Genomic DNA, 25,961 nt, shown 5'->3' with positions numbered 1-25,961 from the left:
TGCCTGTCTCAGTCTCCCAAAGTGTTGGGATTACAGGTGTGAGCCACAATGCCTGGTCTGAGATAGGGTTTTGCTATATTGCCCAGGTTGGTCTAAAACTCCTGAGCTCAAGCGATCCGCCCGCCTCGGCCTTCCAAAGTGCCGGGATTACAGGCATGAGTCACCATGCCTGACCTGACAAAATTTTTAAATATTAGGCTGCAATTTTGTCTGATCCTGCTTGGCTGTCAGAGGACTTGTGTTTTAAAGGAGATGAAGTTCAATGATAGGATTTTAGACACCGTCAGGGATGGTTGGAAAGACATTTTTGGGCAGGGGCCCTTCTGGGCACCCCTAAATGACACTGTGTGGCAACAGCCCCTTCTGCTCCCTTCAGATCCAAATTGCCCTCACCAATAATAGATTCCCTTCTCCAAGCCCCAATTACACGCATGGTCAGGGCCATACAGTAGAACCTGTTGCTCCCATGCTTTAAATTCCTAAAGTCAGACCCCATGCCTTTCAGGGTCTACCCCCACAACGTGGCCTGTGAGGCCTGTGGGACAAAGCTGCCTCCTGCCCTCTCCAAGGCTCCCCTCCAGCACCTGCAGGTTCTCCCTCTTAAGATTCACCAGCAACTTCTCAGAGGCATCGAGAGTGTTTCCTCCCCAGGGTCTTGCACACTATGCATCTTGCCTAAAATGCGCCCCTAAGCTCTGGGCCTACACCCTTGTCGCTTGGCTGACCCAGCCTTAATCTCCTTGTCCAGGCTGAAACGTGTCTCCCTCAGAGAAGCCACCCCCGCTCCAGCTCAATCAGGCCCCGGGCTATAATCATTCATGATGTTCTTTGGTTTTCTACGACAGCAGGTAGAGAAATGTGTCATTATCTCATTTCAAAAAATGTTTTGTTTATCTACTTTTTTATTTTTATTTTTTTGAGATAGAGTCTCACTCTGTTGCCCAGGCTGGAGTGCAGCGGCACAATCTTGGCCCATTCCAACCTCAGTCTCCTGAGTAGCTGGGATTACAGGTGCCTGCCGCCAAACCCAGCTAATCTTTGTATTTTTAGTGGAGACAGGGTTTCACCATATTGGCCAGGCTGGTCTCGAACTCTTGACCTCAAGTGATCTGTCTTGGCCTCCCAAAGTGTTGGGATTACAGGCGTGAGCCACCGAGCCTGGCCTGATCTTGTTTTTAGTGTAATTATTTACACAAGGTCTATTTTCCTGAGTAGATTATAAAGTGAGTATGAAGCCAGAAACCAGGTGTCCTGCTTCACCACCAGCAAATAGGACCTGAATTGCTGAATGATTCCATGATTTCTGGTCACTACTGGTGCTATACCTTTGTCTTGTTCTTTAGTCAGTGACCCTGCCTTATATAGGCAGTCCCTACGTTTATTACCAGCTGGTGTGTAGGTAACCCAAACCTAAAATCAGTCATGGATGACCTCAGCCAATCCCTGGTCCTCCCTAAACCTCACCTCAACCAATGGAGCTTCTGCTGGTGCCATCACCATGTTAATGTGTGGCCTTTTCCAGAATCCAGAAATTTAGAAACAGTATAAGGAAAGAAGTGATGAGAAGTAGGTCGGGCTTTGGAGAGCTAGTCCCAGGGAACAAGCTCCAGTTAGGGCTGTTCTGTCTCCAGGGTGACCCTGCAGCCCCAACACAACTTTGCATGGCCTTAATCTTTTATTTCACTTTATCCTATGTGCTAAATAATCTACCCTTGCTTGACTTAATATGCATTTAAGAAGTATTTTGTTTTAATAATGCAAATGCCTCTGCAAAGATTAAGGAAGTTATCAGTTATGTATATGTTAGTATGAATTAGTTAAATCAAAATACTTCTGTACTAACATCTAACTGAGATCTGCTACGCCGAGGAAATGAGAGTTTTGCTGGGTTGGGGAAACAGGCAGGAGGCAGCTGGTGACTGTGGAGGACACTGGGAACCCTCGTGGCAGGAAGGCACGGGAGTGACCTTAGCACCCAGAAAGGCAGAAGAAAGTTCCCCCTGCTTTTCTTTTGTATCTCAACCCTAACAGGAGCCTTGGACATCAGGGTATGGATGAACCACACTAGTGATTAATGATGCCTCATGGGCAAACCTGGAAAATTAAGTGCCATTCATTACATTGTTGGACGCTACATTCCAGGTTCCAGATTCAGCTTCCCAATCATTTGGAAACCAATCCATTCTTAATTGGGGGCTGTACTTCCTTTGTCTCTTCCACAGGGGAAAACCCTGAACTCAGCCCATAATAGGCGTGCAATAAACACCTGTTTAACTGATAGATTAACAGTGTGCAATCTCATCATTAAGTCAAGTGAATATGGTTCCTGAAGAGAGACTGGCAAGACCAGCAGGACTAATCTAAAATAAAGGTTTCTCTTGCTATGATATGGTTTGTAAGTTGCAGTGGTTTGCACTTCAAATTATGTATATTTAAACCACTATTACATACAGGACTATATGGTCCTCAGAAAGAGTTTATAAAGATACAAAACATTCCTATTAAAAGGAAAGATATGTCAATTTTGTATGAAATTCCATCAAATAACAGCATTTACAAGAATACACCAAGATAAAATACTCTGTAGAGTTAAGCACAGAAATTGTAAAATGCTTCTCCTGAAAAGAATGCAACTGGGGGTCCCAGGTCTCTGGAGCACAGAGTGAACACCTGTCTTCAGGGATGTGGCCAACCTTCTGCACCTAGAGGAGGCCAGCTCTGGCCACCTTCACACTGCAGTTGCTTGTTTTAAGGCTCTGTATGCCAGATTAACATATTTACATTTTCTGTAGCTGAATAAAGACAAATCAGCAAACTAAGGATAAAGACACTTCATATTCTACTTTTGAAGCCCATTTGACATAAAGTGCTGTGACTTCCCTCATAGGGACCAATTATAAATCAGAAGGAAAATGACATACCCTTCGTGAGCATGACACCAAGATACTGTGCAAACCTGCTTTCTTACAGAAACAAATAGGCGCACACTAGGTCTCATTCTAGCATGTTAAAGAAATACAGCTCATCTGTAATTCCAGCGCTTTGGAAGGCTGAGGAGGATCACTTGAGCCTAGGAGTTTGAGACCAGCCTGGGTACACGACTGTGTTCCCAGCTACTTGGGAGGCTGAAGCAGGAAGATCACTTGAGCCGAGAAGTTTGAGGCTGCAGTGATGCGTGTTCACACCAGTGCAGTCCAGCCTGGGTGAGAGTGAGACCCTGTCTCAAATCACAAAAACAAAAATAAAAATATCTCTAATGTACTTGGTCCCTCCGCTTCATACTTTAAAAATGTTAAATCTAGCTTATTAGAAAATATTAACCACTTCACTATCAATGATACAGTTTTGCTGAAAAGTAGTGGCATGGAATTCATTTTAAAAAGGGGTAATCAGATCTCAGCAAAATCTAATGGTCACAGAGCTTGACCCACTTGTCCTTATTACATAATGTCTGATCAGAACTGTAAGACATTCTCACTTCCATGAGGTTAAAAAAAAAATTTTACACACTCATGTAATGTTACCAGAATTAAAGGATTCAATGACAAAGATCTGCCACTGTTAAAAGCATGAGTTATAGAATCCACAGGACCGAGTGTGCATTCTGGCTAAGAGGCCACGAAAAGTGACTTCGCCTCTTTCTAGGCCCTGCCTCCTCAGCACAAGATGGGGATGGTGACGACGACTACCTTGGGTTGCAGTGAAGAGTAAAAAAGCACAGAAAGCCTTTGGTTTACAGTAGGTGGTAAAAACCTTTAGAGAGTATTATTTATGACGACAGCATCCTAAGAGACCTCACAAATAATCTAGTGTCCTAACTCCCAACAACAACTAGACCACATATCAAGCTCTCTTCCCAAGTGTGATAAGGTCTGGTGAGTTCCCAGAGGCCTTGTTTTAGGATAAGTCGTCAGTAAGGAGCTGCAGTCATTCTCAGGGGACACAAAAAGCACAGGATTCTCCTTAAGAGTTTTACCACCTGAGAAAGGCTTGAAGAATCCTTCTTTCTCCTGGCCAGATGGAAGACAGAATTACCAAAGGAAATACGGTGGCTTCTTCATTCCTCATGAACAATGAGGTTGCTGGAGTAAACAGAAGATATTCCCAAATGTCTCAAATTCCCAGGTAACGCCCCCTCAGCATTATAAACATAGGTGTTTAGCATCTGTTTTCAGAATCGATGAAAATTAACTGTATCTTAAATTAGACATTAAGTTAAAATAATTTTAAGTTAATCTTAGATTAGGAAAATACCAGAGCACTTAGTCTGCAATAATTTCATGATCTATCTACTATCTAAGAAAGGTAAAACCTTGAACATCTCCAGTATTTCTCCCAGGAAGGTAGGTAGATACACCATTTTCCTGTCAAAATTCTTGTTTGATATTACAGGGCTTTTACGGGAAGACACTATCCTCCACTCTACTAAAGCCATATAAGAATCCAACAGTTGTTATATGACACATAGCAATTCAATAATTCCAATTATAAATGTCCCTAAGCTGATCACAAAAATGTATTATGTAATAATTAATACATACAAAAGAACATATGTAACTAATAGGTATATTATGAAGCTTAATAAAAGCAAAACTTGTGAACTCACCCCCAGTGTCAGAACTAGAAAACTAACAAGATTATCATAGCTGGCTGGAAGCGGAGGCTCATGCCTGTAATCCCAGCACTTTGGGAGGCCGAGGTAGGCGGATCACAAGGTCAGGAGTTTAAGACCAGCCTGGCCAATATGGTAAAACCCCGTCTCTACTAAAAATACAACAACAACAACAACAAAAATTAGTCAGGCATGGTGGCAGGCACCTGTAGTCCAGCTACTGGGGAGGCTGAGGCAGGAGAATTGCTTGAACCCAGGAGGTGCAGGCTGCAGTGAGCTGAGATCGCACCACTGCACAGCAGTATGGGCAATAGAGGGAGACTCCATCTCAAAAAAAGAGAAAAGATCATAGCTACCACTGTGTTCCTTCTTGATCTGAGCCCTGTGCCACATGTTCTTAAGTACTTTCCTGAACTTTTCATTTCTCATTCTCTTGCTTTTCAAAATATTTTTCTTCCAAATATGGATCTTGAAATGTCTATTTTTCAGTTTGGTTAAACCCTGCAGAAGTCTTTGAGACCTTTATCTCCACGTGGGTCCGAAGTTGGCAGACAGAGTGCAGGAGGGACTAGGCTGAGATGGCTCAGCTGTCACCATGCTTCCCTAACAAGTATTACGTGCTCCACCACCCATCTCCCAAGACAAACTTCTAATAATTCTCTGGTTTCTGCCTATGGAAATCATAAATTTCCCTACATTCTCACTCAATATAGGCATCTGTCTGTATAACTGTTGTCTAAAAGAGGGTAGAGCCTTCTGCCAACCCAGGATGAATCTCTGCACGGTTGTTTCAACGGGAGGACCTGGGGCTGACCATCTCATTGGCGAGGAAGTCTTCCTGCCTGGAGGAGAGGCAGCGACAACCCGGACGCATTCTAGGCAGTTAGCGTGAATCCACTGCAAGTCCTTCCCCAGCTCCTCTTTCTAAACAAGAAAAGAAGCAGAACCTGACTGCCTGGCTGACCATACGATCCGATCAATACATGTGCTACTAATCCCCATAAACTTCCTTCAAGTCCTGTTAAGGATCATGATTTCCTTACTCTTCTTCCAGAAAGCTATGCCTCTGGCAGCATCCCATTCTTGTTGAATAAACTATTAAAAACTGTGAAGGATCTGAAGATGTAGCCTCCTTGCAAGCTGCCACATGCCACAGGCTCACAGATGCTGGCAGAAGACCCAGGACTACTGGGTCAGAAATGAAGGACTTTACTACTCATAGCACAGCAAACAGCAAGAGCATCGGCACGTTTGAGTCAGTCCCTGCCCCAAATTTTCTGGGCTGATGCAGCTGGGCCCAGAGGGATGCCTGCATGTGCAAGTGGCATCCCTTCTTCCACAGAAGAAGAACCTTGAGTTTAAGCAACCAGGAATTTAAAAAAATTTTTTTTGAGACAGAGTCTCCCTCTGTTGCCCAGGCTGGAGTGCAATGGCGCCATCTTGGCTCACTGCAAACTTCGCCTCCCGGATTCAAGCGATTCTCCTGCCTCAGCCTCCTGAGTAGCTGGAATTTGTTTTGTATTTTTACTAGAGACAGAGTTTCGCCATGTTGGCCAGGCTGGTCTTGAACTCCTGACCTCAGGTGATCCGCCCACCGGGGCCTCCCAAAGTGCTGGGATTTCAGGTGTAAACCACAGCGCCCAGCCCAGGATCTTTTTAAATGGTCATTAAGCAAGCCTTTCCATTGCTCTGGAAGGAGACACTATCTCTGTCTCTGAAGGCTGTTCTCTATAAAAACATCCTTCAAAAGATATTCTGGAAAAAAGGGCAGCGAGTGCCTCACTCATAAACCATGTGGAAATGAGAGAGGCTTGTGCAGAATAGGTTCCCATCGTATGTTATACATCAATAAAATATTTATTTAAAAATATTTTATTATATGACTGCTTTAATTTTGTCTTGAACACAGAAACATCAGTCATATTTACAGAGCCTCTTGGAGGAATGTGTGTCTGTGTACAGCAAAGGAGTCTTTAAAAGATGGGTGTTTATTAGTTGGCACATATGAGGTTGATAGGTTCAGCCATTCAGAAGTTTTGAGGGAATCTTTCTGGCTTTTTTTTTTTCTTTTGAGCAGGGACAATACTTTTTCTCTGTAATATGAACTTGAAATTTAATGACTTAAGGACGCTTAAAGAGCTCTTAAAGAAATTTAATTAATGATTGTAAAAGACTTAAAGATCTGCAGTGAGACAGAACTAGAAAAATACTGAAAGTTGTAGCCAGAGTCTGTATGGCCAGCCAGTCTCCTGGCATGAGGTAAGCTCATCGTTACAGTGATGCCCCTACTTTACATTATCCTACAATTTGCACCTTTTCCTCCCAAATCTGCCAGTTTTCCCATGTTACTAATGTACTGACCTCTCCTTTCTATTACCCAGTAATTTATACCTTTTCTTTAAGTCCATCATATTCCCTGCATTACTAACATACTGACCTCCCCTTGATATTATCCTGCAATTTACACCTTTTCCCCCTGACTCCATCAGATTTCCCATGTCACTGCTAATGTACTGACATCGTACAATCCGTGCTGCATTTCTTGCAATTTGTACTTATTTTTCAGAAAAGGTGGGGAAGAGCTGCATTGTTCCTGTGTCTAGGGTTAAAGGACAGAGACTGCTGAGAGTGGGTTCTCCGGATCCCACTGCAGCCCTATGACGGGGCTCCGATTTGGGAAGGCTAGGCAGTGATTACATATGGTGAGATGGACCCTGAACTGATGGCTAAGTAATTGATGAAAAGGAAGATGTAAATTTTATCATCCATCCCTTTAAGAAAGCTTCAGGGGCTCCAGAGCATGACAAAAAGTCTGTAACAGCCTAATTTACATTACCATATTCTTTTCCTTTGTGTTCTTATGAAAAAGATGCCTTCTCATATATTAATTCAACAGTTTCTCTCCATTTGTTCTATTGCTATTTGCCATGTTTCCTTCTGGCAGCCTACACTGGGTCTTAAACAATTCACAGTTGATAAGATAAAGGGAGGCTGGGTTAAGAACATTCCAGACCCAGAAAGCCACACATGCAAAGGCACAGATGTAAGGGTCTAAACCTTTAGAGGAAGCTGAAATACTTCCTCATGGCTGGGGTACAGTGCAAGTAGGAAAGAGTGCCTTGTGCAGGGGTCTGGGTAGGCCTCCACTGACCCGAGGCTTTAAGCAGGGAGAGTACCGTGCTCTTCTTTGAATTCAGAATAACCTCTCTGATGGTAATACGGAAGATATGTCAGAATGCAGATGATACTGGAGGTATAGAAACAAAGTGGGAGAGTAAGCAATAAGCTCATAAGAAAATGAAGGCAGGTAGTATGGGCTGAATTGTGTCCCCCGAAAACTCATACGCTGAAGTCCTAACTGCCCAGCACCTCAGAAGGAGACTGTAATTAGAGATAGGGTTGTTAAAGAGGTGATTACATTTAAGTGAAGTCATGCAGGTGGGCCCTAATCTGACTGTATCCTTATAAGAAGAGACTGGGAGACAGATAGACACACACACACACACACACACACACACACACACACACACACACACACAGGAAAGAATATGTGAAGACACAGAGAAAAGGTAGCCATCTGCAAGCCAAAGAGAAAGAGCTCAGAAGGGACCAACCCTGTTGCTTTCTCAGATTTCTATCCTCCAGAACTGTAAGAAAATAAATTTCTGTTGTTTAAGCCACTGTATTAGTCTGTTCTCACACTAGGATTAGTATGTCACACATAAAGACGTACCTGAGACTGGGTATTTTATAAAAGAGGTTTAATTGACTCACAGTTCCACATGGCTGGGGAGGTCTCATAATCATGGCAGAAGGTGAAGGAGGAACAAGGCACATCTTACATGGCAGCAGGCAAGAGAACTTGTGCAGGGGAACTCCCGTTTATAAAATCATCAGATCTCATGAGACTCATTCACTATCATGAGAGCAGCATGGGAAAAATCCACTCCCATAATTCAATTACCTCCCACTGGGTCACTCCCATGATATGAGAGGATTACAGGAGTTCAATTCAAGATGAGATTTGGGTAGGGACACAGCCAAACCATATCATTCTGCCCCTGGCCCCTCCCAAATCTCATGTCCTTACATTTCAAAACCAAACATGCCTTCCCAACAGTCCCCCAAAGTCTTAACCAATTTCATCGTTAACTCAAAAGTCCACAGTTCAAAGTCTCATCTGAGACAAGGCAAGTCCCTTCAGCCTAGGAGCCTATAAAATCAAAAGCAAGTTAGTTACTTCCTACATATAATGGGGGTACAGGCATTGGATAAATACACTCATTCCAAATGGGAGAAATTGGCCAAAACAAAGGGGCTACAGGCCCCATGCAACTCCTAAATCAGTGGGGCAGTCAAATCTTAAAACTCCAAAATGATCTCCTTTGACTCCATGTCTCACATCCAGGACACGCTGATGCAACAGGTGGGTTCCTACAGCCTTGGGAAGCTTGGCCCTGTGGTTTTGGAGGCTATAGTTCCCCTCCTGGTGGCTTTCACAGGCTGGCATTGAGTGTTTGTGGCTTTTCCAGGTACATAATCCAAGCTGTTAATGGGTCTACCATTCTGGGGTCTGGAGGATGGTGGCCCTTTTCTCACAGCTCCACTAGTCCCAGTGGAGACTCTGCGTGGAGGCTCCAACCCCACATTTCCCTTCTGCATGGCCCTAGCAGAGGTTCTCCATGAGGGCTCCATCCCTGCAGCACACCTGTGCCTGGACATCCAGGCATTTCCATACATCCTCTGAAATCTAGGCAGAGGTTCCCAAACCTTGATTCTTGACTTCTGTGTACCCACAGGCCCAACACTACATGTAAGCCTCCAATGCTTGGGGCTTACACCCTCTGAAGCAATGGTTTGAGAAGTATATTGGCCCGTTTTAGCCATGGCTGGGATGCAGGGCACCAAATCCTGAGACTGCACAAAGAAGCAAGATCCTGGGCCCAGCCCACAAAACCATTTTTTCCTCCTGGGCCTCTGGGCCTGTATGGGAGGGGCTGGCATAAAGGTCTCTGACATGCCGGAAAACATTTTCCCCATTGTCTTGGTGATTAACATTTGGCTCCTAGTTATTTATGCAAATTTCTGCAACCAGCATGCATTTCTCCCCAGAAAATGGGTTTTTCTTTTCTATTGCATTGTCAGGCTGCAAATTTCCAAAATTTTAAGCTCTGCTTCCCTTTTAAATATAAGTTCCAATTCCAAACTGTATCTTTGTGAATGAATAAAACGGAATGCTTTTAAAAGTACTCAAGTCACCTCCTGAATGCTTTGCTGCTTAGAAATTTATTCCACCAGATACCCTAAATCATCTCTCTCAAGTTAAAAGTTCCACACATCTCTGGGACAGGGGCAAAATGCCACCAGTCAGTGTAGCACACGTGTAGCCCTGGACATCTACGGGCATCACAGACCTGTTATTGCTGAATCTCAGGTGGCTGAATGCCACTTGTCCCTCTAAGAAGTTGGGGGATGTTGACTGCTTGGGGGTCATGTAACTAGTTAGCATGCCAGAGTCTCATTCGTTATCAGAATTAAACAGACAAATTACTCCACCAACTAAGAACTGCCATGCAGGGGAACTGCCCTTTTATAAAGACCATTGGATCTCATGAGACTTATTCACTATCGCGAGAATAGCACTGGAAAAATCTGCCCCCATGATTCAGTTACCTCTCACCGGGTCCCTCCCATGACACATGTGGATTATGGACCTACAATTCAAGATGAGATTTGGGTGGGGACACAGCTAAACCATATAGCCACACAGTTGAGGTACTTTGTTTCAGCCAACTAAGATAGCATTAGTCAAGAATGTTGAGGTGGAAAAAAACGGAGGCAGGTCTGGGTTGTAGATGAGACAGAATTTGGTGACCAGTTGGTTACAAGTGGTCAAGAAAAGAGGTTGACTTAGAGGTTCCTGATATGGGTAACTGGGTAAACGGTGACATCATGAACCAAGAAAAGTTACACAAAAAAGAAGGATCAGCAGGTTAAAGGTAATATAATCTGTTTAGAATATGTGGAGTTTGAGGGGTCAGTGGGGATACCCAGAGAAAGAGGTTCAGTAGGAATTGAAGATGGGGATGAGACACTGAGAAAACCAGGCTGAGCTAAGGGAATGGAACTGGGAGCCCTCCATGTGGGAGTGGAGCCTGTGAGTGAAATCTCCCAGAGAAAGTATACTGGTAAGGAAGAGAAAATTGGAAAGGGCATGCAGGCAGAGTGCCATTCACCAAGGGAAAGTGGAAGGATTGGCTGTTAAAGGTCGGACCCAACCCAGGAGACAGCAGTGTCAGATGCCATTGGAAAAGGGCATCTCAAGGAGGTCATTAGTTTGAATGTTGAAAAGGGTTCAAAGACTGAAGGGTGAAGGTTACATTTGGCAACAGGGAGATTGTTGGTGAGCACAGCAAATTTCAGTGGAGCTGGTAGAAGTGGACAGCCACACTGTACTGAGTTCAGAAGTAGAGACTATGGGGAAATGAAAACAACAAGTAGACTACTTTTCCCAGAAGCTTGGCTGAGATAGAGCTAGAGAGAAGGCAGGGCCCAGAATGGGTTCTATTACTAGCATCTGTGGTGGTGGTGGTCGAGGAGCAGGGAGAAAAAGAGGAGGAGAAGATGGTTCCATTAAACAGATAAGGCTGTATTTAGGTCATATCCTAAGGTCAGAAGGTGCTGGGCCTCTTGGACATGCTATCTCTAAGACAGGGTCAAACATCATCATTACAATGAGTTATTCCTACTCCCATTTGGGTAGCTGATTAGGACTGGGGCAATTTCTATTCAAAATATGCACATGATTATGTATGTGACATGTGTTTTTAAAAAAGTAAAAAACAAAACAATATGCGCATGGGTTCAGATAGTCCACTTGTAGAGAATTCTTGATAGGCTTCTGTGCAATGTAAGGCAGATTACATTCGTTTGACATTATGAAAGGTTAAGTTGGGGGTCACGGGAAAAAAAGAGGGGGGATAGTAAATCAAGGAAGAGGTGAAGAGAAACTTTACCTCTTGGCAGCCCTGCCTGTCACAGCTAAAGTTAAGTGAATTCCAATCCCCGTTTATGCATCTACTTTCCCACCAGACTGCAAGTTCCTTGCCTGCAGGACATGTTTTGTTCAGTGTTGTAACCTAGAGCACCTGCGCCATGCCAGGCACCGGGTAGAAGTCCAGCCAACACTGAATGGGGAAGCTCTACAATGGCTGTAGAACCAGGTCTTCATGAACTGATGCCTACATCCTGCTTACAAGGCAAGAATGAGCCCACGGACTATCCACAGTTGATGTCTACATCCTCTCGTAAGGCTAGGATAGGTCAGAGAGGGATGTTTGACTGAGATAGTCAGAGTACTATCTACTCTGAGAGTAGATGACCAAAAATATTATTATTATTATCATTATTATTATTTTTTGAGACAGAGTCTTGATCTGTCACCCAGGCTGGAATGCAGTGGCGCAATCTCGGCTCACTGCAACCTCTGCCTCCCAGGTTCAAGTGATTCTCCTACCTCAGCCTCCTGAGTAGCTGGGATTATAGGCACGTGCCACCACACCTGGCTAAATTTTGTATTTTTAGTAGAGACGGGGTTTCACCATGTTGGTCAGGCTGGTCTTGAACTCCTGACTTTGTGATCCACCTGCCTTGGCCTCCCAAAGTGCTGGGATTACAGACATGAACCACTGCACCCGGCCAATCAAAAGTATTTTTGAGTGAAGTCAAGGTTACAAGCAGTGAAATCGGGTAATGGGGCCAAGAAGAGATTCTAAAAAGACAGAATACACTGGATAGGATTAGTATTGGGTATAAGAAATCTAAAGAGAATTCAGAACAAAGTAGCGAAGGTGCACATGATCTTATTTCATTGCTTCTCTAACACCATTTTCCACAATTTAAAATTTATAAAATTGCAAAGCATCTTGCAATTGTTGGTATCTTAGCAGTGTGTCACAGTTTAACAGGCAGAACTTTTTCTGCCTTTACCACTTTTTTTCTGTCATTAGTGGTACATAATATGATGGTGCTCCTAGAATCAATGGTGTCTCAGATTTACTAAAATATGGCATTTTACTCCATGAAAGGGTTTGGCAGTTGTTTGGATCTACTGTTTTAATTAAAAGCATTCAGCTTTAGCAATGGGTAAATCCTAAATACAAATCGGAGTATCTCAAAAGGCACCCCTTTATATATTAAGACATTGGATAACTATTCTGAGAGGCACTGCATACTTCAATTTACCATTCTCAACCTCAAAACACTGAGCAGTAAGAACTCTGATTGGCAGAAGCACTGTGAAGCGTTATCATGAGTAATGATATGTAAGTACCAAAACTCAATAATAAAAGCTTGATTATTTCCACTTCTGCTCAATTGTTTTCATGTTTGTTATTAAATCTGTACCTTCTTTCCAACGCTACAGAATGCTGGTCATTTTCTCAAATGGATGGGGAAAAAACAAGGCTTGAGATTCTATGATTTCAAAAGACAGATGACTAGGAGAAAAATTCTAGCTTGCAGATGGGACATACTAAAAGATGATCTGAGCAATGTTTTGTGACAACAATCCTTTCATTAGATGACCCCTGTGGTAGTTGTGGTATGTGGGGTTTGTATTGCTTTCCGTTTTTACAAGGTCAAATCTAAAGCCAAATAATGGAAATGCATTCTATTTTAACTGCCAGGTATGGGATGAATTAATTTACTTGCTTATTTTTAAATGCGTCTACTGGCCTTTAGAAGCTATTATTTATATAAAGGTACTTCTGAACTTTACAAACAGGTCAGATGCTACCCACTATTTAAATATTTACAACGAAGTATCAGAGTTGTATAAAGCAACAATCCATATCCAAAACAAGAAAATAAAAGATGAAAATCATCTCCAAATGCCCTTCTAAATCACATTTAAATCATTTTTATAGATTTGTTTTATCATACTGTATTAAAATATATTTTCTCAAAATATTAAATTATATGAATGTCTAAATATATCTTCACAGCTTTATATATAAAGAATATGGAGTACATTTTACATAGCAATCAATATCTCTACTTTGGGCAGTTATTTTAATGATTATTATAATTCAGTATCTAACTTTTTTAAAAAACTGACTTAAGAGACAATAACAAATGTGGGTCATTTATCTCAAACTTCTTTGAGGTCTAAATTCACTTTCTTTCTTGGCTCTTCTCATTTTCATCTTGTATCTGATTGCTTTACAAGACACATGTCTCTTTCTTCTTTTCCATAGTTCCTTTTGCATTCTTTTTTAAAATTGCTTGTTGCTAAGCAATGTGCATAACATTAGGCTATACATTTCATTATCTTAAAACATTGTCTACTTGGTATTCTTTTCTTCTATTACTTTACCTTGTTTGAATTAACCCAAAATGTACTTTCTGCCCTTTTGACCTTTCTTTTGCCAAGACATGATCCCCCCACTCCCTGTCCTCTGATCATTACTAAACAGCTATTGTATTCAATATTTAGCCCAATTTTTTCTGTTCTCCACTGTTTTTGTTAAGCTCTGGTGGACAAACTCTTACATCATATGACTATTTTTCTTTTTAGTGTACTCGATCCTACTTCCTTCTTTTGTATTTAAAGACATGAGAAAGATACCTTTTATGAAATTTAGGTCATTTCGTATTATTTTCCTTTTATCACTTTTGCTATTCCAGATGTTCATTCCTTTCAGTATCACAGCAGGTGTTATTGTTCTCTTCCTGACACTTCTTTATGTTAGTGATAATAGTAACTATGCTATAATCCTATAGAACCACATTTCTTATTCAATTTAAATTTGTTCTATTTTTCAATGAGTTACAATGCATTTAATTCATCTGGCTATGGTAACCTACACAAAAAAACATAAACATGCCACCCCACCCAAAAAAAAAAAAAAAAAGAAAGAACAAAAAAAACCCTCAAATATTTAAATTACCTACAAACACATACCATAATTTTCTTTTACATATGTCTGAATAAGTATTTTTGAAGAAGACTAAGAGCACACTTTACTTTTGCCAAACCAAGTTAATTTGTAGGCTAATTTGCACTGCTGGGCTCATATAGACTCTTCTTCCTGTTACTTTTCATGGAGACAATAATTTTTTAAGGAGGGTGTAGAAGGGTTTATGATTCAAGATTACCCAATATTCAGCTTGACTCACTCTGAGTATCACCTTATAAACCTGCATTTTCTAATTATAAAAAGAGAAGTGATGTTTCTTCCCCTATTACAACACAGGGATGTTACAGAAAACTTTTAGCAAAATTCATTGTGTATACACTCTCCAGAACAAACCTGCTCTATCAGAAAAGCCAAATATGTGTATGGGTACACATGTTAGCATTAGTATATGCTCTTTTAAGATTTGGCCTATTAATAGTTTTTCAGTTTCCATTTATTCTAAATGTTGTGAGTATACCTTTCTTAGTATTTACCGTATGACTCTGCTATGTTCTGAACATTTGTGTCTCCCTAAAATTCATATGTTGAAACCTAATCACCAATGTGATGGTATTAGGAGGTGGGGCCTTCATAAGAGTAAGTCATGGGGAAGAGCCTTCGTGAATGGGACTGGTGACCAAGAGGACCCAGAGCACTCCCTTGCTCCTTTCCACCATGTAAGACACCATTCTACGAACCAGGGAACAGGCCCTAACCAGACATTGAATTTGCCAGTGCCCTGATCTTGGACTTCCCAGCCTCCAGAAGTGTGAGAAATAAAACTCTGTTGTTTATAAGCTACCCAGTCTATGAAGTTTTATTATAGCAGCTCAAACAGACTAAGACGAACTGCATTCTCCCGAATACTGGACTGCATAGGCAGATGAAGATGCTCAAGTTATTACATTAAAAGAGTCTTAAGAATATTTCAAATTGATCCTAAACTGAGATCCTTCACTTCCGTTTTTCTTTTCTTTTGAAGGTGGTTTACAATTAGTTGAAAAATAATGAAATCTAAATAAAATGGAAAAAATAATTACTAATTACTTCACAGAAAAAAAAAAGATAAAAACACACCAGCTGTGTCAGTCTATAAACTCTATGACTTCTTGAGAGGTAGTTAGTGTAGCTGTTAAGAGAAGGCTTTGGGGTTAGTCTGCTTGGTACTTATCTATCTTATTTCACTAATATGAAACGAATATTACTTGTGGGACAGTATAGCATAGTGGTTAAAAATACAAGCTCTGGAGTCAGACCACCTGGGTTTGAATTCTTACTTAACCACTTAACACAGATGCCTACACGCACATGGAAAGTTACTGTGCTTCTGCATCTCATCTTCCCCATCTATAAAATGGGGAAAGGACAGAAGTCAGAACCATGGTCCATCAGGTCCACTGATGGGTGGTACCACAGAAATCACAAACATACATGTCACCGTCTCCTGTGGTCTCCACAGGTGCCCTAAGGTGACTGTCCCAACTACTCTGCATTCTTATTACCCTATTTATTTATTCTGCATTTAGAACAATTGGTGATTATATGGTTATCACTGGTTTAGTTTACTTGTTACTGTTTTGCCATTTAATGTTACAGAACAAAACTGTCTACTTCACACCATATCCCCACTGCCTAGCTCAGTGTAAGCAAGTAACAGGTGCCTCAATAAATCCTTGTTAAAAGAAGAAGTGAAAGGCTGAATAACTGAGCTCTTCATCAACCCCAGTATTTAGAGATATACAAAAATCTCAGTTTCTTCACAATCCACTCTCTACCCATCAATAAAAAGTTTTATCTAAACTATTTTCAGAGCTACTTATATTTTTGGTCTACTTTATGACTTGGAACATATATATATATATATCTGTTTTTTCTTTGTCACCCAGGCTGGAGTGCTGTGGCACGATCTTGGCTCACTGCAAACTCTGACTCCCAGGTTCAAGCAATTCTCCTGCCTCAGCCTCCCGAGTAGGTGGGATTACAGATATGCACCAAGATGCCCGGCTAATTTTTGTATTTTTAGTAGAGGCGGGGTTTCACCATGCTGGCCAGGTTGGTCTCAAACTCCTGACCTCAGGTGATCTCCCCACCTCGGCCTCCCAAAGTGCTGGGATTACAGGCATGAGCCACTGCGCCTGGCCTGGAACTAAAGTATTTTTTAATTCTACTACCAACTGTACAAAATCTGTTCTAAATTTTACTTGTCTTAAATTTTCCCTCATTAAAGGTATGAAGTTGAATATGTGCACGCACTTGAACAAAGATAATTTCAAACCTCGGTCTACAACCAAGATCAGTAGCATTACACACAGGAGCATGGACGCCTAGGGTTACACAAGCATGGGAGTATTACTATAATCAATTACCAGAACTTCGACTTCTATTTATAATCCTTACAAAAACTAGCTTGCTCAAGAGCACCTGTGTGGAGCGATCTGGTTTTCTAATCCCACTTCCCCTTTCAAGCACCTTTTTTCTACTTTACAAAAGAAAGGCACATTTCTGATCTAACATGCATTGCCTGAGTGCTGAAAAACTTCCTGGGTGCCAAGAGGGACAAATAAAATACTGGTATCTATGAAGCCTTTATTCGATGCATTATAAACTCTTCATTGAGAGGTTCAAATACTACCTTGTCTTATTATTTGTTTCTGTTAAGGGTGAAGCACAATGGGAAATGTATGTGGGGCATATGTTGAGATGGTCTAAATTCAAATATGTTATAGAATACTGATCATTTTGATATAGTGACTTTGACTCTTTCCCCACCACTGACAAAGAATGCACTGCCCTGGGAGAAAGCCCCATGAAAGGAAGCCAAAGAGATCATCTGTGAGAAACCATCTGTGATGTTTCATTTCATCCGGGTGAAAAACCTACAGCAAGTTTCCATGACTTCTCTCTCTCTCTCTCTTTTTCTCTCTCTATCCATTCACTCATCTACTCACCTGAAAGTAAGTTTAAGATTTATGTAAGCAATGGTGGGAAATACCAATTTCCGACAGAGTGTACCTTCTTTGAATTTTCACTGTTCTTAGGAACAAGAAAAGCCTGAGTGAATGTTCGACCCACCTCTCAGTCTGTGGCTCAGATACATATAATACACAATTTAAAGAAGGCAGAGGTAAAAAGTCCTACAGCTACCGCTGTGGTTTGGATGCTTGTCCTCTCAAACCTCAGGCTGAAATTTGATCCCAGTGTTAAAGGTGAGGCCTAGCGGGAGGTGTTTGGGTCCTGGGGGTGGAACTCTCATGAACAGATGAATGTTCTCTCTTGGGGGTGACTGAGTTGTTTCTCTATTAGTTCCCACCAGAGCTGGTCGTTAAGAAGAGTCTGGCGCCTCCCAACTCTTTCTTTTGCTTCCTCTCTTGACATGTGATCTCTGCACATGCCGGCTCCCCGTGCCTTCCACCGCGAGTGGAAGAAGTCTGAGGCCTTACCAGATGCAAAACACCCAATCTTGAACTTTCCAGCCACCAAAATTTTTAGCCAAATAACCTTTTACATGATAAATTATCCAGCTTCAGGTATTCCTTTAAAGCATCACAAATTGACTAAGATAGTCACCTTAACATAATATTCTAGTACATCTTAGAAGAAAAGAAACTGATATTAGAGGAATGTTTTGTAGTTTCTTGAATATTTGTTCAGACTCACAAAAGAAACACTGCCATAAAACTTTGTCAAAAGGTGACTGAATACATAAATATAGTCATCCCTTGGTATCCATGAAGGACTGGTTCCAGGACCTCCCATGAATACTGAAATGCATAGATGCTTAAGTCTTTACTATATAATACTGTAGTATTTGTATATAACCTAAGCACATCCTCTTGTATACTGAATCATCTCTAGACTATTCATAATGCCTAATACATTGTAAATGGCATGTAAACAGTTGTTATACCATATTGTTTAGGAAATAATGACAAAGAAAAAAAGTCTGTATATGTTCAGTGTAGATGCAACTTAAAAAAAATATTTTCTGTCCTCAGTAGGTTGAATCCACAGATACGGAACTTGCTGATATGGAGGGCCAAATGTACATTTACTTTTTATTTGGACACAAATGCCAAGTCACCCGTCACTTCTAAACCACTCTCCTTTGTTCATTTAATTATTCTTCCCAAGTACCTGTTAGACATAGACAAATTGAACAGCATTGTGGAATCTACTACAAATAATATCCATATAGTCAGGTACAGTGGCTTGCATCTGTAATCCAGCTACTCAGGAGACGGAGATGGGAGACTGTTTGAGGCCAGGAGTTCAAGACCAGCCTGGGACCTCATCTCTTAAAAAGTTTCAAAAAATTAACTGGGCATAGTAGCACACGCCCATAGTCCCAGCTACTCCAGAGGCTGAGGTGGGAAGATTGCTTGAGCCTAGGAGTTTGAGGCTATAGTGAGCCATGATTTCACCACTGCACTCCAACCTGGGCAACAGAGGGAGACTCTGTTTCTGAAAAATAAGAAAACAATAATTTTTAAATGCCCCTAACAAAAAAAATTATACAATTGTATGTCCTCTAAGCCTCACATTTACTAATGGTACAATAGTTCTATTTTTACTATTAGTCTACTGCATATCATCATCACATTAACAGGGTAAAGGAGAAAAATATGATCATGGCAACATGAGAAGAAAAAGCATTTAATAAAAGTCAGTATCTATTCATGATAAAATTTCTTAGCAAAGCAGGAGCTCCCTTAATCTAATAAAGGTTATTTATCCCCTAAAAACATAACAAAACACAAAAACCTATTGCATATTCCATAGTTAATGTGAAATACTAAAGTTTTCCCCTCCCTCCACAAAGATGGGGAAGAAACAGGATACCTGCGCGTATAACTTTTATTTATGACTATGTGGGAGACCCTAGCTGATGTAGTAAGAGAAGAAAAAGAAATCGATGACATAAGAATTGGAAAAGAAGAAATAAAACTACTATTATTTGAAGATGACATGATTGCATGCCAATAAAATATAAAACATATACTATTACAATTACTAAGACAAAGTATTAGAATTAATAAGTTAACTTAGTATTATGTACTGAATGTGTGTGCCCACTCCTGGCTCTCAATTCTGCGTCGAATCCCTCAACCACAATGTGACAGTATTTGGAGGTGGTGTCTTTGGGAAGTAATTAGGTCATGAGAATGGGACCATCATAAGGGATTAGTGCCCTTATAAGAAGAGCAAGAGATCCTCTAGTCCGTGCACCTGTCCAGGAAAGGACCTAGAAGCACACAGCCAGGAAGGCAGCCATCTGCAAGCCAGGAGGAGCCTCCTCACCAGAACCGGACCATGCTGGCACCTGACTGCAGACTTCCCAGTCTTAAGAACTGTGAGAAAATAAATTTCTGTTGTTTAAGCCGTCCAGTCTATGGTATTCTGTTATAACAGACGGACTAGACTAAGACATTCAGTCATGCTGCTGGTGTAAGACCAGCATATAAAAATCAATTGTATATCTAAATAAGTAGAAAATAAAATTTAAAAATTTATATAACTACATAAAAATCAAATATCTCAGAATCATCTAACAAAACATGTAAAACTTTTACATTAAAACTACAAAACAGCAAGAAAAGTTAAAGAAGACCTTTAAAAACAAAAGGATATACTTTTGTTTTTATGGGCACTGGAAGACTTAAACATTTTGGCATTGTCAATTCTCCCCAAATTGATCTAATCTAAAGATTCAATATAAATTCAATTAAAAATCCAGCCAGCGGGCATGATGGCTCACCATGCCTGTAATCCCAGCACTTTGAGAGGCTAAGGCAGGTGGATCATGAGATCAGGAGATCAAGACAATCCTGGCTAACACGGTGAAACCCCATCTCTACTAAAAATACAAAAAATTAGCCAGGCATGGTGGCAGGCGCCTGTAGTCCCAGCTACTCGGGAGGCTGAGGGAGGAGAATCGCTTGAACCTGGGAGGTGGAGGTTGCAGTGAGCCGAGATCACACCACTGCACTCCAGCCTGGGTGACAGAGTAAGACTCTGACAAAGAAAGAAAAGAAAAACAAGAAAGACAAGAAAGACAGAAAGAAAGAGAAAAAGACAGAAGGAAGGAAGGAAGGAAGGAAGGAAGGAAGGAAGGAAGGAAGGAAGGAAGGAAGGAAGGAAGGAAGGAAGGAAGGAAGGAAGGAAGGAGAAAGAAAGAAAGAGAGAGAGAGAGAGAGAGAGAGACAGAAAGAAAGAAAGAAAGAAAGAAAGAAAGAAAGAAAGAAAGAAAGAAAGAAAGAAAGAAAGAAAGAAAGAAAACAGCAACTTTTGGGTATGAAGTTGGCTTCTTGTTTTTTTCTTTCTTTCTTTTTTTTTTTTTGGTGGAAATTGAAAAGCTGACTCTAAAATTTATTTTAAAACACAATGGGCTAAAAATAGCCAAGCTAATTCTGAAGAAAACACAAAGCTCTAGGACTTATACTGCCAGACATCAAGATTACAAAGTTATATAATAAAGAGAGTGTGATATTGGCACAAAGATAGACAAACAGACCAATGCAACATCACAGAGAGTCAAGGGAAGTGTTAAGGTTGCAGCCTCAAATCTGAAGGCAGCCTGTGGGCAGAACTGCTTCTTCCCCAGGGGACCTACATGTTTTCTCTTTTTTTTTTTTTTTTTAGACGGAGTCTCGCGCTGTCGCCCAGGCTGGAGTGCAGTGGCGCGATCTCGGCTCACTGCAAGCTCCGCCTCCCGGGTTCACGCCATTCTCCTGCCTCAGCCTCCTGAGTAGCTGGGACTACAGGCGCCCACCACCGCGCCCGGCTAATTTTTTGTATTTTTAGTAGAGACGGGGTTTCACTGTGGTCTCGATCTCCTGACCTTCTGATCCGCCCGCCTCGGCCTCCCAAAGTGCTGGGATTACAGGCGTGAACCACCGCGCCCGGCCTACATGTTTTCTCTTAAGGCATTCAACTGATTAGATGAGACCCTCTCACATTATAGAAAGTGATCTGCTTTACTCAAAATCTACTGATTTAAGTATTAATGATATCTTAAAAATATCAAGACTGGTTTTTGACCAAACACTGAGGCAAATATGACAAATATTAAGACGAGATAAAGGGAAGTGGCTGAAACGCAAGTGTTCCACTGTATTATTCTCTATACTTTTCTATGTTTAAAATATTTCCAGGCCGGGCGCGGTGGCTCAAGCCTGTAATCCCAGCACTTTGGGAGGCCGAGACGGGTGGATCACGAGGTCAGGAGATCGAGACCATCCTGGCTGACACGGTGAAACCCCATCTCTACTAAAAAATACAAAAACTTAGCCGGGCGAAGTGGCGGGCGCCTGTAGTCCCAGCTACTCAGGAGGCTGAGGCAGGAGAATGGCGCAAACCCGGGAGGTGGAGCTTGCAGTGAGCTGAGATCCGGCCACTGCACTCCAGCCTGGGCGACAGAGCGAGACTCCGTCTCAAAAAAAAAAAAAAAAAAAAAAAAAATATTTCCAATGGACACAAAGAGATCAAGGTATATATTTAGTATCTTTAAATTTGGAAAGACTCCTGGTTTATTGTAGTTCTGATAATTTACAGCAGACACACAATTCTCAGAGACAGCCCAAAGAATCAGAAAATTTAATGAGGCTAAGAGATTAAATATATCCATTGTTAACTTTTTAGTTAGCTAATTATTATAACCTAAACCCAAGGTTAGTCTGGATACCTTCCCCACGTCCTAAACAACCCACAGAAAATCTCATAGGTTTGAATTAACAAAGATCAAATATCATATCTAATATAAACAGATTGTTTTCTATAGTCTTTAATAAATTCATTGATTCATTTAACATGTGCTATGGACTAACCTGAACATCCAGAGGTATTCAAGAAAGAACAGACAACATCACTACTCTCATGAAGCTTTATAGTCAAGCATGACAGACAGACAATAAGCAAACAAAACCAAAAAATCTTCTCTGAGATTTGCTAAGTGCTATGAATGACATAAAACCAGGCAGCAGAGATTTACTGGGGATGGGAGATGGAGTGAAGTCACTTTGGATAGGAAAGGCCTCTGTGATGATGTGATGTTTAAATAGGGAACTACAAATGCAAAGATCTGAAATAGAAGGTAGCAAACAACTAGATACACATGATCACATGGGCGTAATAAATTAGACATAAGCTTTCTAAGCCTATGGAAATACAGGGCCATTTATCATGTGTAGTTTGAAGTTTTGGAATTCTTTTTAAAAAGTAAAACTAGAAATAACTTGTTTCCTATCCATAAACATTTAAGTAAGTGTCATGCCTAGGTCATATAGCATGACTCCTTATGTGGTATTTAAGTAAAAACAGTATTCGGGTATTAAATTGAAATAAAGTAACACTGAAAATAAATAACAAGGAATCCTTAAGGTATTTACTGAAAGAAACCAGTAAAAGTTAACCTTTTTCTTCCATATGTACCAACCATTTAGAAAAGACAACACACTGTAAATATATTCCTGGGAACAGGTGTTATGGAATAAAGAAAGCAAACTTAGGCAGGGATCAAAAAAGCAGGTGACTACAAATGGTAAAATAATATTACAGTAAGACATTAAACATCTGTATCATATTTCAGCACATGTGTTAACACTCGCATTTTTCTTGAAGTTATATTTTCTTGGGAATGGATATAGCAAATAGTGAATCTTCTCATTTCAATTCTAAAAAAATAATCTAAAGTATACTTGTAGAGAGGCAAGCTCTTAGTTATCACCTATATCCCAGATGGCCCTCTAGGAGCATTTAAAGGCCACCCTCTTAAGTCACTGTCCAACATACTGAGGTAGATAATATGGCCAATACAATGATGAGAATTACAAAGAAGGAAATAAAACAGAAAATGCTGTTGCTATGGTCTGAATATTTGTGCCTGCCCCAAATGCATATGTTAAAACCTAATCACCAATGTGATGGCTGGAGGTGGGGCCTTTGGGAGGTAATTAGAACTCCCATGAATGGGATTGGTGGCCCTATAAGGGGCTGAAGAGACTAGAGTTCTCTCCTTTCACCATATGAGGACTGTAGTAGGCTGTTCTTGCATTGCTATAAAGAAATACCTGAGCTTAGGTCATTTATAAAGACAAGAGGTTTAGTTGGCTCACGGTTGTGCAGGCTTTACAGGAAGCATGGCGTTGGCATCTGCTTGGCTTCTGGGGAAGCTCAGGAAGCTTACAATCATGGCAGAAGGTAAAGTGGGAGCAGGCATGTCACATGGCCAGAGCAGGAACAAGAGTTGGAGGCGGGGGAGGTGCTATACATTTTTAAATGACCAAATCTCACAAGAACTCACCATCATGAAGACAGCACCAGGGATCTGCCCCCATGATGCAGACACCTCCCACCAGGCCCCACCTCCAGCATTGGGGATTACAATTCAACATGAGATTTGGGTGGGAACAAATGTCCAAACTATATCAAGGACACATTTAGAAGGTACCATCTGTGAACCAGAAAGTGGGCCCTCCCCAGACTCCAGATTTGCCAGCTCCTTGCTCTTAGACTTCCTGGCCTACAAAAGTGTCAGAAAAAAATTTATGTTGTTTATAAGCCACCTAGTTTATGGTATTTTTATTATAGCAGCCCAAACGGACTAAGACAGTTGTCCTGTCTTTGTTTATAAAACCATGGCGCTGTGATACTTTCTCTGTTTGCAGTTCTAATAGCTAAATTTCAGAAAATACCAAAGGGAAATATAGGAAGAACCATGGCAGTAAATTAGTGGTCAAGGACCAGACAAATGGAAAAAAACAATTCAAATTCTCCAACCCAGAAGAAACACAGAGGCAGAGAAAAGCCTATGAGATCAGGAAGGATCTGAATAATAATTAGAATGATTTTTCAAATCTGAAAATTAAGAGCCATGAAACAACACTGAAGATTAAAAGAGGTTGTATGAAGACAACTTCTTCCTTTTTTGACAATTTATTTTAATCACCATTTTAAGGAAATGTATGGAACATCTTATTCATGAGGTGAGACAAAATGAAAGTAATTTTCAAAAAAACCCAAATAAAGTATTGGATAAAATCATGGATTCAAAGACTTACTTTGAATCCTGTTTTACTACTTACTAGCTGTGAAATATGAGACAAATTTTTTAACTTCTCTATCCCTCAGTTCCCCATCTTTTGAAACGGTGATTGTGAGGATGAAATGAGTAAAGAGCTTAGAACAATGCTTGCCAAATGATAAGTGCTTAAAAAAACTTTAGCCATAGCTCCACGTGTAGAAAAAAGTTAACATAGCAGACCTGACTGCAATTCTGCTTACAAGCCTGGCCCTTGACTGGCCTCTGGGAACTTGGATTTCAGGAAGGTTCCTACCACCATTAACTGGGAAGAGTTGATCACTGTGCTTAAAACTGTTTGTGCAAACAATATGGCTCCCATTGAAAACCTGCTTTCCTTCTGCGAGTCTGAAATTTTGGCACACGCCAGGCAGAGACGCCAATGTGATCAGCCCACAATTAGACCCTGGGCACTGAGTCTCTACTGAGCTTCCCTGGTTGGCATATTTTACATGTGTGGTCACAGCTTACTGCTGGGGAATTGTGTTCTCTGTGACTCCAATGGAAGGGAACAGTGGGAAACTGGCAGCTGATTTCTCCTGGACTTCACCCCATGTACCCTTCCCTGTGCTGATTTTGCATAGAATCCTTTCACTGTAATAAATCATAGCCCTGAATATGACTGTAGGTGGAGTCTTGGAAGTCCTTCTAGTGAATCATTGAATCTAGCGTTGGCCCTTGAGGACCCATCAACACACTTGGACACGGTTAATCAATTATTTTGTCGTAGGTGTAAGTGCTATAAAATGCACTTTAATAAATATTGAATTCAAGTTCAAGAAAAGTGATTTTTAGATACAATACCTTGATAAAAACAGAAACACTGCATGATTTCTTCTCATAAATAATGAATGCAATAAAAATGTTAAGCTTCAATGACATGATCACTAAATTATATCAGTATTTCCTAATACTATGGTTTTAGGTTATATGAAAATAAATACTTAGCTTACAACCTCTAAATGATATTCAATATAAGAGCAATAAAAGGTCAGAAATACTTGGTCACATTCTTTAAACAGCAATAGAAGATAAAGTAAAGCTAAAATGCCAGAACTACTAAGCTTTAGAAATGCATTACTAATTTTATATATTTTCTATATCTCTTACAAATAAGCGGATACTCTTTTCTAACACTTATCAAATCTTATGGTCTACCTAATAAATCAATATTTGGAAAGCAGAATTTAGAAGGAAAAGTTTGGGAGACAAAGTATTTAAGAATTCACATGAGTTTCTGTTTTTGGATACTCAGATCAACCCCCCAATGAAAAAAACTAAAGATGCTGGATAAGACACTAAAACAAAACCACCT

At 40.7% G+C, this 25,961-nt stretch overlaps 1 protein-coding gene across 6 annotated transcripts in view; it reads right to left on the bottom strand.

Annotated features, from left to right (window-relative positions):
- Positions 1-25,961, bottom strand: part of EFCAB11 (EF-hand calcium binding domain 11) — a 160,660-nt gene that overhangs the window by 70,204 nt on the left and 64,495 nt on the right. The gene's annotated exons all lie outside the window — the stretch shown is intronic.

The sequence above is a fragment of the Papio anubis genome, chromosome 7 (assembly GCF_008728515.1).
Source record: "Papio anubis isolate 15944 chromosome 7, Panubis1.0, whole genome shotgun sequence".
Taxonomy (NCBI): Eukaryota; Metazoa; Chordata; class Mammalia; order Primates; family Cercopithecidae; genus Papio; species Papio anubis.
This window is presented reverse-complemented; position numbering and strand designations above follow the sequence as displayed.